This window comes from Chenopodium album, chromosome 10 (genome assembly GCF_948465745.1).
Source record: "Chenopodium album chromosome 10, dcCheAlbu1.1, whole genome shotgun sequence".
NCBI classification, from domain to species: Eukaryota; Viridiplantae; Streptophyta; class Magnoliopsida; order Caryophyllales; family Amaranthaceae; genus Chenopodium; species Chenopodium album.
This window is the reverse complement of record NC_137843.1, coordinates 21,452,423-21,464,127: the sequence shown is the minus strand read 5'-3', so window position 1 is coordinate 21,464,127 and position 11,705 is coordinate 21,452,423. Positions and strand designations below refer to the sequence as shown.

The 11,705-nt window shown below is 32.9% G+C and overlaps 1 long non-coding RNA gene across 1 annotated transcript; it reads left to right on the top strand.

Moving 5' to 3' along the window:
- The first annotated feature begins 8,017 nt into the window (after positions 1-8,017).
- Positions 8,018-8,759, top strand: LOC145563787 (uncharacterized). The gene is made up of 2 exons (XR_014094606.1): positions 8,018-8,369; positions 8,600-8,759. It is a non-coding gene; the product is annotated as an uncharacterized LOC145563787 (long non-coding RNA).
- Positions 8,760-11,705: the final 2,946 nt, after the last annotated feature.

Below are 11,705 nucleotides of genomic sequence, written 5' to 3'. Positions count from 1 at the left end.
GTCCAGATGCAGGGCCTATCCCGAACGAGGGTGTTGATGATGATCTTACTAAATTGTGTCTCTAATGCTATATAAGCTTTTCGTTTTTTTTGATGATGGGGGGATGATTGCTTCACTAAATTGTGCCTTTTGTTTTTCTACTTTTTTTTTTTTTAATTTTTTATGAACGTTTGAAGTTTAAGGTCTGAAATTCAGTTTAGGTCTGGTTTGTATTTGGTTTTGATTTTATTAATGCAATTATTAGAATATGTTGTCTGTTTAATAAATCTGTTACGTCCTTTGCGTTTTTACGAATTCAAATATGATACTATAAATAAAAAAAATTACCTTTTAAAAAAACTAATGCCATTTACAATGATTAATTAAAATAATACCTTTTAAAATTACTTATTAAAAAGGGTACAACTTTGCAAAAGACGGTTATTTTAATGTTTTTTCCCCGCCTCTTATAACTTATTAAGTGCTACGAGTTGCAAAATAGATAGAGTTGTACATTACTTTGGAGGGAATTTTCCCGCCCGCAATACTAAAATTTTATACTAATCCATGGACAGGTACAATGTACCCCACGCAAAATGAATGTAAACCAATTTTACTAATATGATTCTATAAAAACCTGAACGATTCTAGGATAATAATTTGATTATCATAAATAGTATATTTTAGTGGAAGTTTATTAATAGGTTCTCTAATAATACATCATTTAGGTTTCAAATAAACCTTAAATGAATTAAAACTAAATTATGATTAGATTTAATTTTTATTATTTTAATAAATTCAGGAGTTATCACGGGTTCTCCCTAACAAGTATAATCATAACACCCAAAAAAACAAAGAGTGTGTATAAGAATTCAAAATATTTACAATTTATGTCTCTGTTAACACATGTTATTAAAGTACGTATAGCAGGGGTGTCCATAATCGGATAAAAACCGAAATCCAATCCAATCCAAACCGAATTATCTATTCGGATCGGATTCGAACTTCGAATCGGGTCGAATTGGATTGAGATTTTTTATAAATTCGGATAAACCGAAAACCGAATTACAAAAAAAAGCTTGTATAAATATAGATTTTTTTTGTTTTTTTAAATTTAGCTAAAAACATGTATTACTCCCTCCGTCTCTTTATTAATGTACACTTTCTATCATTTATTACTCATAAAATAAAGAGAAAGTGGACATTAATAAAGAGACGGAGGGAGTACTACATACAATAAATTAATGACTTGACGTTGAACTATTTATTTTAATCATGATTTTGAAGACTTTTATTCATATTAAAGCTTTATTTTTATACTTGTATTAGGCGCTAAAAAATAATGTGTTATAATTCAGATTTTCGGATCGGATCCGAATAACCGAATGTTAATTCCGATTCGATCGGATTAGATCAAAAGATAAATTCGGATCGGATCGGATTTGAAAATTGAAAACCGAATTATATTTCGGATTGGATCCAAACCGAAAACCGAATGGACACCCCCAACGTAAAGTTTTGAACTCCCTGATCCGATCCGATTTATAGTGGAAGTTTATTTTAATCGTGAGATTTATAGTGACATAAGGAATGACAAGCAACTTAATTTTAATATAAATAAACATTACACTTTTTAATGACATCAAATAGAAGAAATCATTACAATCTATATAAAAGCAACTGACACATTTGTAAATTGATCCATTTAGAAATTGATGCACATCATAGAACAAGAAGTGTACATAAATTATGGTTATTTATTGTTGTTAGTAAATATTAGTAATATAACCCTAAACCCTTAGTATAATGTTATGAAGCAATAATGATCATTATGTATTAAACAGAATCATTTTAATATAAACTAGATCATATTGAAACTTATATAATAAAGAAATTGATTTGACCTCAACATCAAAATTATTTTTGATAACCAAATCCGATCAACATAATAACTCGAGATATCTTTTTCTATTTAAAAGAATGATGGTCATCATTTCACATCACTATGCAAATGGTACAAAATTATGTGAAATTTAAAAAGTAATTGCTAAAAATAAAAAATTAAAACGATTGTAACAATTACCAAATGATTTAATAAAATAGTAAGAGTTCTTGAATATGACAAATTCACTCAATGTATATTTTCACGCCAAACGTAAATAAACATCCTTTTAACATTTAGGAGGTCATATTATATATACTAGAATCATCCCCTACTTTTATATATAAATAAATATGGTACAAATTGATAAGTAATACTATAAAATATGTGCTGATACCCTCTGATGTAGTTGGTTATATGTTCTTATTAGTCACAAGTGAGCCAAGTTCAATTCCTAACTACACCAGTTTTTTTATTTTTTGATTTATTTTTATATTAAAATACTTATTTAAATATACTTATAATAATCAACACAAAGTCACCCTTGATTACCTATAACACATTTTATTTTCCTATATTCCATAATTAGTACTTTTAAATATCAATGTCACTACACGTAATTTAAACAACTCGAGGTCTAACTTGTGTTAGTCTGAAAATCTGAGAAGCCCACTACAACACCAAAACCTTTCTACATATATATGACCATCAAATTCCATAAACCAAGAACTTCTCACGTTTAAACAGCATCAAAATGTTATTTACATATGTTTAATAAAATAACCTCAAGCACACGCTTATTATTAGTTAATAAAATCAATCCAAATTCTGACATGTTTTTATCCGAAATTATGAGAATCCCACTACAAAACAAATACCTTTACACATCTAAGAGCATCAAATTCAATAAAAAAGAATTTTCCTCGTTAAAACAGCATCAAAAGGGTATTAACAGGATCAAAAGTACAAATTCGATTTCTGATTCAAAAACAACACATCACTTAGACATTCGACCTAGAAACATTGGATGGATGTGGGGATTAACATTCGATTGTTGAGTAGTATTCTGAGAATTCATGGCAGCTTGTCTGGGAAACGCCACTGCCAGAACTACTTAGGTTCATATGTGTTCCAGGCTGTTGAAATAGTTGACCACTTGGGATTTGATTTAGTCCTCTATATGGGTTGTACTGGTAAATGCCTCGAGGGTCAACTGAACCATACTAAACTTGACCACCGTAAACAGAGCTCATATTACCAGCATGCTGCTGCGGAGTTACTCCATACAACTGGTTTATGTCAACAAACATACCATTGTCAAAAGGATCATCATCCTCACCTTCATCATCAGGTTCCTACAACATAGGACATTAAAAAAAAAAAAAGTTCTTAACGATACCAATTAATAAAAAAAAAAAAAAAAAAAAAAAAAAAAAAACTGAATACGTGTATTTCAACCAATCTGACTAATAAACAAAAAAAAAAATTTGTACCTGGTTATTCTTCTTCTTCCTTTTCTTACTCCCTTTCTCTGATGGGTGTTTGTTCCTCGTAGTCTGTGCCCTTCCTAAACCTCATTTGACTACTGGATCCTTGATGTTCCTTTCTTCCGAGGGTTTTGCATTCCGTTGAAGATTTTGTTGGTTTTTCTCCTTCGGCCTAAGCCTGCGCCGGCCAAACATCCTGTTCATTGAAGGGTCTGACTAGTCTTGTCCACCATTCGTGGATTGAATACCAATTATAGCTTCCAAAGTAGCACGTATTTTGTTTGTTGCTTCCTAATACAATTGGAGTGTCTCCTCGCTGTGCATGGCCAACGATGACAAGTATTGATGTCTGACATTTATTTCGTTCTGCTTTTTCAGCTTAATAGAATCATTAGGGTCATAGTACGACACACTAATGCCTTCGTAATCCCGTACTACACTCTTCCTCCAACGATCCAGAATGTATTTTGAAGGAATACAATCAATGTCTTCTTTCTCAATGGCACTGATAATATGTATGCAAAGTATTCCAAAAAAACTCAGATAGTTTGCATGAGCATAAAAATTCACCTTTATCTTTGTCCACTAAAACCTTAAACAGTTTTCTCCGTGCTTTCCATACAGGAATCGGAATCTTCTCTTCTGCGTCATACAAAACTTTAGTCCCATCATTTTCGGTCCTCAACACATTTGTGTGCCTTAGACCTATCACCTCATCCCTTACCTCAAGAAATTTATTATTGGTGTACACCTTGCTAAATACGCACTCGGCCAGAACTGTGTTATCATAATGAAAAGGTTTACTGTGTGAAAGGAAATTCAAATCCTTCTCATCTTCAACTTTCTTTTTATTACTTTATTCAAATTGTTTCATGAATTGCAACAGCCCACTGTTCACACTAACGTATCCTTTAATGCATCGGTTTTGTCCTTCACTCCGTTGGGTGGATGACATCCCAGCCCAAATACTACCCCTCCAAAAACCAGGGGCCCAATGTTCCCTATTCTTGTAGATATCATTGACCTAATCGTTGTTTTGCAACCGATATTTTGTCACCATATGTTTCCAAGAATCCTCAAATTCTTCTATAGACAGCGAATCATGCACGACAACTTTCAAATCAGCTTGTATCTCAGTAAATTTCTCTAATTTTCCTAGGTTCCAGTGAGCATTCTGCAGAATGTGCCATATACAAAGCCGGTGTGACACATCAGGAAATACCTTCTTAACCGCCTTACCGATAGCTTTACACTGGTCGGTGATGATACCTTTTGGTGGCTTCCCATACACTGCAGCCATTGTTTAAAAACCCACTCAAATGTTTCTGCATTTTCATGAGACACTAAGGCTGCACCTAAAATGATCGACGATCCATTATGATTGCAGCCAACAAAAGGAGCAAATGGCATATGGTACCTGAACAAGGTAATATATTTTTTTTCAATAACTTTCAAAATAATTCAACATGATGCTTTAAATTATAAACAAATTCTATAAAATATATAACTAATCCTTACAACAATGTATACACACAAAGCCTAGCAGTACAATTGTATTAATTTATAAACAAGATGTTTTAATTAATAACCATATTCTGTAAATTATAAAACGACTCTTTAATTAGTTTGACTTTTTTATAAATTTGAATTATCCTAACAGTTGTATTAACCAATTTAAATCATACAAACAACCAAACAAATCTACTGAAAGCAGCTCTTACTTGTTTGTCAAAAATGTTGTATCAAACGAAACAATGTCTCCAAAGTCTTTGTATTGCGAACGAGCCCTTGCATCAGCCCAAAAAACATTTACAAGTTTGCCATCTTTATCTGTTTGGATTGCACTATAAAATTCAGAATTTTCTTCTGACATTTTTTCAAAATTTTCTTGTACAGCGTCAGCATCCCCACCAAATATGACACGTCGCCGAACAATGTTTACTACATTCCTCAAATCGCTCTTGTTAAAAGTTACATTATGTTGTCCTCTTCTTGCAATAACAATAGAGTTGTAGCTTTTGGTCAGTGAAATTCGAGCTGAGTCGTTTAAAACCATGTTTTCATAAGCACCATCATCAATGCCCCGATAGTTGACCATAAGCCGGCTATCATTTGGAAATAGGTCATGATTATAGGACAGCTCACAATTCTTAATATATATCCTACCATCTGAGAAACGTGCCTCAACATAAACCTTACATCCTGGAGGAGGACCTGATATCTTCCTTCCAGTTTTCTTTTTCCTCCTGTCTTTCGTACCCATCTTGCACAGCAGTCTAATACGAGACATCATGTAGTCTTTAGGCTCCTTATCCCCCACACCTCGATGATGTACTCCTTTTTCACGATACTCATCCATTATTAAACTTGTTCGAACAAAAAATTCAAACCCTTTCTCAAAGGCATACATATGGCAAAACCTTGTAAATTCTTCACCGCTTGCAAAATTCATACCCACAGCTGGAGTACGACTTTGTTGTTCTTCTCCGTTTGAACCATTCTGAGAATCATGTCCATTTATATTGTTATTAACCTCATCATTAACCTCTTCATTGCCAATGTTATTAAACTCAACATCTTCCAACTGAAAATCATGTCCATTTATATTGTTATTAATCTCCACATCAACCTCTTCATTGCCAATGTTATTTATATTGTTATTAACCTCCACATCAACCTCTTCATTGCCAATGTTATTAATCTCAACATCTTCATTAAGATCGAATGACAATTCCCCAATATAATCAGTTACATCGTTTGATTCTACATCTTCGATTGAGCTAACCACGTCGTTTATCACTACATTCAGATCAATGTTCAAACGAGGGGGCCCATTTTCTCTTTCCATTTCACTGCCACAATGTCAAACACACTACAGTATTATTTCAGATGCTACAAAATATAAAAAGATACTACAAAATAATATTTTAATTTTATATTGATTATATGACCCCACGTATAACAAACATATCCTATAAAAAAAATATATTATTATTAACAGCATATACACCTCGATTTTATTTAAATATTGATTCCATTACAATTATACCCAGCAACACTCCTTCAATTATATTAAAACCTCACAAGAAACAATTATAAAAACAAACAAAACCACAGACAACATACAAATCAATGTATTAATAGAAACGACTTACCCTTTCAATTAAATCTTTACATAAACCTAATTTTTACCCAAAAATCATTTACTTCGAAATCATACAATGAAAACCCTAATTTATCATAATCATCAAATTAGGAATTTTAAACGAATTAATTCAACAACTAACAAGATTACCTGCAAATACTAGTAATTGATTGACGAAATTGATATGCATACTTGAATAATTTCTTCACAATTCGTTCCCTTAATCAAATTGGATGTGTTCTTCGCCAAGGAATTTTGGGGGAAAAGATGAATTTTTGGGGCAAAAGAAGGGAAATTTTGATGCTTAATTGGGAAATTAATGGTGTATTACCCATTAATCGAAGCATTAATTGTTGCCGCCTACTCAAAACTTTGCCGCCCACCTTCATCACTTAGGCGCCCATCCTTAAAAAATTACCGCCCAACTTTCCCTCTTCTTTTTTTTCCTTTCCTTCTTTTTATTTTTTGTTTCCATAATTACATTGCTGAGTTGGCAATTTTTTATTGGTGGTGTACAAAAGGAATCTTGTACACTTAGTGTACCCCTAGCCTTTTACCGTTTACATTGCTTTAATCTCTTCCTCAAATTGTGTGCAAAAAAAGTGTGTTACATTTAAAAGAAAACGGAGGAAGTATGAAATACTAACATTGATCAAAGTAGATTATGTAAATAATGCAAAAAGTCAACATGGGACATTTAAATAAAAATGATGGATGACGTCTACACTAATCAACATTGAACCAACAAAGTGTTGACTGACTTGCTAAGGTTTCGTACCTTAGATTATAGAGGGTAGAAGTTCAAATCTTGTCAAGTAAGGGTGTTTTTATAGGCAGGAATTACTTTTTTCTTCCCTCAACTCTCAAATACTTGGCCCGCAAAAAGTAAACCAAAAACATCTATGAGAGTTAAGGTCTAGTCAAGAATCCAAGATGATCACAAGTGATTATAATTCCTTGAATACATGTAGTAGTTAGTGGCGGATTTAGGGGGTACATAAAGGTACATTTGTACCCCATTCCACAAAAAAAAGGCACATCTCTACCCCATCAGCTTAACCTCTCTACTAGGGTTCTTGTTCTAGTCCAACAAGACTCAATTGTCTTTTACATTTAGACTAAGTAATTGAGGCACAATGAAAGTCCTTAATTAAGCAAGCTAAAGGTAATCAGCAGTTCGTTTTTGCAGGTGTAGTGCGCCTTTATATTCTCCCCTATTAACCATCATATCATCTCCTTGTTAGTCGACTAGATCTTGATGACTATGAAGGTTAAGGTCCAGTCAAGAATCCAATATAATCTTAAGTGATTATAATTCTTTTTATGCATGTAGCACTAGTAGAAAAAAGTAAATTAGGAGCGGTTATTAAAATTCGCATCGAAATCCCTACAAAAACCCACCAAAAAAAACCAGACATCAAATGACAACCGGTTTGGGTTGAACCGCTCTAAAAAATGTAATTGGAAGTCGTTCAAACAGTGAACCGCTCCCCATTAGCTAAAAAAAACCCTAACATTTCTCACCCCTCCTTATTTCTCACGCCTCCTTCTTCTTCTCTCTCCTCTTTCCCCTCATTTCTCACACCCTTCTTCTCTCTCCTCTCCTTTCTAGCTCCTTCTTCTCTCTGCTCTCTTCCTTCAGTATTCTCACATCCTCTCTAATTGTAGTGATACATTCAATATTAGACATTCAACCTTATTGGAATATTATACCGTATTTAATTTATTAGACCTCAATTTTTGTTTATTTAGAGTTTCGACTTCATCAATATGCTATTTTGTTCTTTGTAATTTGCTCAAATTTTTTCAGATCTAAATTTTTTTCCCTGACGTAGGAACTAGGCTCAAATTTTTTTTCAGATCTAAATATAATTAGGTAAGTATTAAGATCTAGGTTTATTATTTTTTTTTATCAAATTTTAGATTTAATTTCTTGCATTTTGTATTTTTTGATTTAGTTAGTTATTGCTGTTTTATTTATTTGCTGGAATATGCAAGTTTGCAGGTGGATGGTGGTGGAATCGTGGTGAAAGAGAGCGGCAACAAATTTATTATTAATTAATTTATTTTTTGAGCTATTTTTTTATTTTATTTTTTATGTTTCAGATGCGGGGTCGCGTCAGGTGCGGTGGTGGGCTGGTGACGTCGGTTGCGGTGGTGGCAAAATAGCATTGGGTGGTGGTGACTTTAGTAGTTTTTTTTTTGGTGTGAACTATAATGTAATATTACAACTAATCATTTATGGAAATATATATTTTTATACATATGTTATATTTTTGTGTATCAATTTCTGTGAAAAAAGCAAATAAATAAATAAAGCCATAATGGTCGGGGAGCGGTTCAGGCATTAAACCACTTCCCATTCCCTATAAATGAGAAGCAGTTTGAATTGCTTGCCATTTAAATGGGCAATGGGAAGTCCTCCAAGCCCAAGCGGTTCAAAACCGCTTCCTATTAAGGGGTTTGAACCGCTTAATAGGGTACATAGAGCCTAATCGCCTTTAGAGCACAAATCATAGCTTTCATATTGATTTGTTGTTTGTGTGCTAACTCTGATCATTTTTTTCCCCTTTTTCATCTTTATAGTCCCTATCGTTTTTACAATATACCAATTGATTTCTCCAATCGTTCCTCCTTTCTAGCTTCCTACAAAACATACATCACACTTTTTGCAAGAAATCCTAGTGCCAATTAGGTGTTGTTTTCCCTATCCCACCTTCTTACCTACTGATCCTTTTTTTCTAATTCAGGAGGCGCCTATGGGTCCTCAACATTTTCATGTTGGCTCCTTAGATCTGCTCGTAGTCTGCCATTGTTTTTTCTTTATAGTTCTCAATTTCTCTCGTTGTATTAGTTAGGTTCATCTCATGCTTTTGAAAAATCGCTTGTCAACCAAATCCCTTTTAAAGTATTATTAGTGAAATAATCCACAAGGTTTGAATCATCCTTCTTGTCTTCATTTGTCAGGTAAATGATCCAATTATTATCCATTTTGTAACACCCTCTAGAAATTCCTTTCTTTTGAAATCTCTTTTTTACTTTTAAATAATTCAAATAGGGAAAATTTAAAGTATTACCGCCACCATGATAACAATTAAAACTTTTATCAAAGAACACATCGGAAGACTTAAAACCATTTCAAAACCAAATTAAAACATCAAATTGTAGGGAATATTTCAAGCATCCCACACTTGAGCCCCACTGTGATCATACACTTAAGTATGGTGGCGTCCAAAGGGAAGGAAGTTAGAGAAAAAGAGTCGCCAACAAGTTTTAGGAACTTGTAAACCGTTCACAATGTGAAGGTTACATCTCTTCACGATCCATGAGATCGCTAACTCCATAGTGGTCTGGAACCATGACTGGATATTCGGAGATGAAGGTACAAATCCAACCTAAAAGAGATTGAACCTGCCCTAAAAATAGGCCTCTACTTTATTCTTCTCATATTCATGTGCACTTCCTGACTAACATACAATCAATATATTAATCCTAAACCTGTTTATATATGTTGGTTGAATATTAATGCACAAACAAAACTATTATTGGCGATCACTTGAATCATAATCATATTAGCCCTAACAAGATTATTAATTATCTTATTAAGCGTGATTAACTGATTACAAGTACAAATTCCCTTTAATCCTGCAAGAGAGGGCGTAATCAAGCAATAAATCAAGCAACATAATAATAATAATAATCATCATCATAATAATAATCTCAATCTCATGAAAGCATAATAATATTATTAGTAAAATCCTAGGCATGATACTAACATGATTAATAATAAATCCTAGCATGTCACTAAACATTAAAGATCAAAGCTTTATCCTTAACATGGTACTAACATGATAGAAGAAAATAGAAAGCAACCTAAATATGATACTAGGAAGCAATAAAAGCATCCTAACATGATACTAGAAAGCAATAAATAACATCCTAACATGATACTAGGAATTAATATAAAATTATAAACATGATTTCTATGTCAAAAGAATAATAAATAATCGAATTACTTACTTCGATGCCTCGTATCTCTTTTTATCAAAACAATATACACATTAGTAACTTCAAGGAAAATATTAAACAGTAAATCTAACCAAAGAATTGAAATAAGATAAGGGACCAAACCCTCAGAAATTATCAATCTTTCACGTCGAGGGCGAAGGCAACTTCGAACTTGGCTAGGTGTGTCTAGAACTCGTGAATGCAGTATATTGTATTGTGTAAAAAGGCTAGGCTTAGAAAAAGGATAGAGAGAAGAGAGATGATTGGTTATGATCAAGCTTGTTGATTATTGTGAATGATTGAAAACAGGGAAATACGACCCTATTTATAGAGAAAATAGTTCGGAAACAATAGAAAAGAGTTAGAATTTGAATCGGAATAAAATTGGTTCTATTGTAGAGTTGTCGCGCGCGACAGAGTCTGTCGCGAAACGATAGAAATCACGCGGTGCGACATAGCTGTCGTTTTGCGCTGAGACAGTTTTTTGCGGATTTTGTTTTTATCATATCTTTTGATCCAGAAGTCCAAATAAGGCATATAATATGTCGTTGGAAAGATCTTGAAGTCTAATTTCAAACCCAATTTGAATCAGATTAAAATAATTTTTAAAATAAAAGATATGGCCGAAATAGTGGAAGAGTATCAGTTTTGGATAAAGTTTCGTATTTCTTTCATATCTTTTTCGTTATAGCTCGGAATTAATATATCATTGGAAAGATAATTTCAAGATCTATCCAACCATATAAGATTTAAATAAAAATTATGAGGCATGAAAATAATATCTGATCATCTTTGATTTCGCACAAGACAAGGACTCTAAAAAAAGAGGAGTTTTATTCAATTTCAAATTCTTTGATCTTATCTTTTCAAAAAGGATAATTAAGATATTTTAGAAACTTATAGAAGCTTCCAATTAATCCTAATTAGTTTAGGAATGGGATTAAACCTTTGGACCCTCCTCATGATCATTGGGTCGTAGGTAAAATCCGGTTTGGGCCCTGTTTAGTATTTTGGCCATAACTTCCTCATTATTCATCGGAACTGGGCTTATAATATATCGTTGGAAAGGTCTTTTCAACCCCATCCAACTACACAATTATTAGATCCATATCATGGACCAAAGTAAATTAGACTGGACATTTTTCATAGACAGGGTACGAAAAGGAATATTTTCGAAAACAGAAAGAAGTATTTTTATTAAAAA